The 4,324-nt window shown below is 50.8% G+C and overlaps 1 protein-coding gene across 2 annotated transcripts in view; it reads left to right on the top strand.

Annotated features, from left to right (window-relative positions):
* Window positions 1-4,095: 4,095 nt before the first annotated feature.
* ARNTL (aryl hydrocarbon receptor nuclear translocator like) overlaps window positions 4,096-4,324 on the top strand; it is a 108,590-nt gene continuing 108,361 nt past the window's right edge. For both annotated transcript variants that reach the window (XM_019519556.1, XM_019519555.1), the window contains exon 1: window positions 4,096-4,207. The gene's annotated coding sequence lies outside the window, so the exon portion shown is untranslated. The remainder of the gene's footprint in view (window positions 4,208-4,324) is intronic.

Here is a 4,324-nt window from a genome sequence, read left to right as displayed (position 1 = left end):
ACTGCCAACTCATATTCATACTATGGTCTATTATTACCCCCAGGTCCCTTTCATTTTTGGTGCTAGACACTTTGGTGCTGCCAAGCCTGTAGGTGAGTTGGGGTTGCTTGTCCCAAGGTGGAGCACTTTACGTTTCTCAATGTTGAACTTCATCGGGTTCCAATCTGCCCAACTTGCTAGCCTGTCTAGGTCTACCTGTAACTGAAGCCTATCTTCAAGTGTGACCATGCTTCCCCATAACTTGGTGTCGTCCGTGAACTTGGCCAGTGAGCTCTTCACCCCCACATTGAAATCATTAATAAAGATGTTGAAAAGTACTGGACTGAGCACTGACTCCTGTGGGACACCGTTGCCCTCTTCTCACCAGGATGACACAGATCCATTCACTATGACTCTCTGGGTCCTATCCTGGCAGTTTCTCACTCACCTGACTTTCTCGGAGTTAATCCCACAATCCTCCGATTTTCTCACAAGGACATCATGGGATACTAGATTAAAGGCATTTTGGAAGTCTAAGTAAAGAATGTCAACTTGCTCTCTCATGTCCAGGTGATGAGTTACCTGGTCATAGAAGGAGATGAAGTTGGTAAGGCAAGACCTGCCTGTGATGAAGTCATGCTGGCTGTCATTCAGAATCTTACCTTCTGCAAGCTTATCGCAGATAGACTCCTGATTAACTTTTCTAGGATTTTCCCTAGGATGGAAGTTAGGCTGATTGGCCTACAGTTACCTGGGTCCTTCCCCCTGCCCTTTTTGTGAATGGGCACAACTTTGTCCCTCTTCCAGTCCTCAGGGACTTCTCCAGAGTGCTATGAGTTGTGGAAGAGTTTTGCCAGGGGTTCCACAATGACTTCAGCCAGCTCCTTCAGCACTCTCAGATGAAGATCATCTGGTCCTGCTGACCTGAATACATCTAATGTTATTAACTGGTCATACAGCAATTCTACGGCAATAGTAGGAAGGTGATTATTCATACCTTGCTCATCCTCTGCTCTACCTGGTGTGGTTTTCCTCTTGGTCTGATGAAAGACCAAGGCAAAGTAGTCAATCAGGATTTCAGCTTTCTCCTGGGTGCTGGTACCCAGCTCTACTGAGTTGTTGAGCAATGGCCCCACACTCCCACTTGTTTTCCTCCTGTTCCCTATGTACCTAAAGAAGGACTTCCTTGATTCCTGTTGCTGATCTAAGTTCACTCGCCACTTTAGCCCGTCTTATCTGTTTCCTGTAAGTGCAGGAAACAGATGTCCCTATCTACAGGGCCGTCCCTATCTACCTCTCCCCATGTTCCTATCTACAGGGCCGTCAAGGAGGCCGTCATGGAATAGTCCTCCTTGGGGCCTGCCCTGGGCTTCCATTGTTTATAAGCCTCTTTCTTCTTTCTTAAGAGAACTGTGATTTCCCTGTTTACCTGAGAGAGCTTCCCAGCCCTTCTGTTTCCTTTTCTCCGCATGGGAATGGACTTCCTTTGTGCTTCAAGGATTGTGTCCTTAAGGAACTCTTCATGCACACCTTTTGCCTTTAGTCCCTGATCCTGCAACACTTGCCCTACTAGTGACCTATGCTTGTTGAAATTTGCATTTTTGAAGTCCAAGACTTCAATCCTGCTGATTTGTCTGCCTTACATCAGACAGTGAACATGATGGTTTCATGATCGCTATCGCCCAGACTTCCCTCTATATTTAAGTCGCTTACCAGGTTGTCTCCTCTGCCCAGGACCAAGTCTAGAAGAGCATCACCTCTGGTTGGCCCATGCACCTCCTGAGTCAGGATGAGCTCCTTGACACAGGTCAGGAATGAATGTGACCGATCCAGCTTGTCTGACTGTTCCTCCCAGGAGATGTCTGGATAATTAAAATTGCCCATGATGACCATGTCATGTGCATGTGCAGCCTCAGTCAATTCTCAGATGAACTCCAGATAGAGTTCCTCCCACTGGTTTGGTGGTCTGTAGTAAAGACCTACAGTTAGGTCTCTCTCGGCATGCCATGCCATGCCACCCCTCCCACCCCCCAACTTGACCCAGAGAGTTTCAAGCTGTCCATTTTTGGAGCCAATGTCGGCCTCCAAAGAGGTGTATTGCTCTTTCACATAGAGAGCAACGACTCCACCTTTCCTCCCCACCCAGTCCCTCCTATGCAGGGTGTAATCCTCTATCTATAGCTACACTTCAGTCATGAGGAGTCCCACCAGGTCTCTGTAATCCCTACTAGATCATAGTGCGCTCTGGAGAGTAGGAGGGCTAGCTCCTCCTGCTTGTTCCCCATGCTCCTGGCATTAGTATATAGGCACCTGTGTCCTCCTGCTGAGGCCCTTGTCTTCCTGTCCCGCTGATGGAGAACTATTCTCTCAGCTCCTGCAACAGTGGCTCTCCCCATGTCCCTATCTACAGGGCTTACTTGTATGTTGGTGTATCTTTTTTTACTATTTACCTTGTCCTGTTGCAGGGTTACCACTTGTATAAGATCATCCTGATTTTAACCAGGGGAATTCTGAATCCTCTTATAAGCCACTCGTAGGCAAGGTTGCAAACTCTTCAAACCAACATCATAGAAAGCTGGTGTTGATGTTGCCATGAAAAATATGTTCTTTGACACGTGGAAATAACAATAATGATCCTGAGGTAATGTTGTAATTCAAATTTAGTGATGTGATGTGATGCAAATTAATGTCAGACGAACTTCTGATATAGTGACAGGATATGGTGTGACAGGATATGCATACTGTGTTGAAATGATGTGATGTTGATTATTTGGTATCATGGCACTACAGTGCAAACTGGATGTGATGCACCATGTAAATACAACACAATTGCAACTGTCTGCCTTGCAGTGGATTCCCTTAATGAGCCACAGTTGTGGTGAAGATGCTATTGTTTTAAATGACGTGGAGCAAGTTTAAATTCAGACTATGAATTGGAGCAGTGAGTGGCTTTGCGCTGTAGATGCTGTATAAATGACAACACTGCATCAGGATTAGGGTTGCCAACCCTCCAGGATTGCCCTGGAGTCTCCAGGAACTAGATATAAATCTCCAGAATACTGCTGAGAGCCACCCCGGAGATAAATAATAGGGCATTTGTTAAAATAAATATTAAATGTTGAATCAGATTTATAAAGCAGTCCAGTAAGTTTTTAAAATGTAATAGTAATGTGCACTTGCCTCCTGACATAAAGTCTCCGCACTGTAATCTGTAATTGATACATGCAAGCAGGCAGGCACGTTTGCATTGTGTGTCGCGGCCACGGTGACATTCTGGAAAACTGCTGGGATGGATTCAGACAGAGCTGGTGACCCTAATCACGATGCAGCAACTTTACATGACTATATGGTGGAACGATAGAGCTTCCCAGTGGCAAAGAGCTATGACACCACCAGGCCATGACACCACGAGGCAGTGACACTGCTCTGGCACAAGGCATCAGCCTGCCACAATCACACTGCACTAGTCCGTGGGTACGAGGTCCCCCATCACGGTGCAAGGCCGTGATGAACCATTAGTGACCCCACGGTGCAGAACAGGAAAAGGTCACGGAACTGTTATGAGGTGAAAGGATGATGTAACACCGCTGGGCAACATTATAACGCCCTGTGGCACTGCCTCGCAAGAGCAGAGAGTGGCAGCCTGACGCAGTCGCACTCCCCCGCGGCACGCGACAGTGACATACGAGGGAGGATGATATCACAGCGCGCCGGGAGGCAATGACAAAGTTGCCAGTGGTCATGGCAACAGTGCGTTGGACTTAAGGCGGGCGGGGGGTCTCCCACCATGGCGCCCCCCCAGGCGACGGGGAGCGACCCCGGAGGAGCGCTACATCCGGGTCCCCGCGCTCCTCAGCGTCCCGTGCGTAAGCCCCAGCAGCTGCCCTCCCCCACGGCTCCGCGAGGCGGGAGTCCAACCCCGAGAGCCGTTTCTGATTGGCTGTCGCTCCGCAAAGGGGGGATTCGGATTGGCCGGCGGGGGAGCGCCGAGGCCCGTCCGCGATTGGGCGCGGAGCTGGGGCAAGCGGCTCGCGTATTGGCCGAGAGGTGCTCTCGGGCTCGAGCGGGGGGAAGCAGCCATTGGCTGGAAAGTAGGTTAGTGGTGCGACGTTCGGTGGCAAGCCAGGCGGAAAGTAGGTCAGGGATTGGGGGCTGCGCCGGGCGCTGCTCACTGCATTCGGCGGGCGGCGGAGGAGGCGGGGGGACTACCCCCGCCCGCTCGGCCACGGTGAGGAGGGGGCTCGGGAGGGGGTCGCGCGGGGAGCGCGAGGCGGAGGGAGCGGGGGTTCCTCGAGGGCGCCTGCGGCCGTTGACCCGCCCCGCGGCTGGCCGCGCTCCAGGCGCG

The sequence above is a fragment of the Gavialis gangeticus genome, unplaced genomic scaffold (genome assembly GCF_001723915.1).
Source record: "Gavialis gangeticus isolate Ggan-Ray unplaced genomic scaffold, GavGan_comp1, whole genome shotgun sequence".
Taxonomy (NCBI): domain Eukaryota; kingdom Metazoa; phylum Chordata; order Crocodylia; family Gavialidae; genus Gavialis; species Gavialis gangeticus.
The sequence above is the reverse complement of the archived record's forward strand: the minus strand, read 5'-3'. Positions and strand labels throughout refer to the sequence as shown.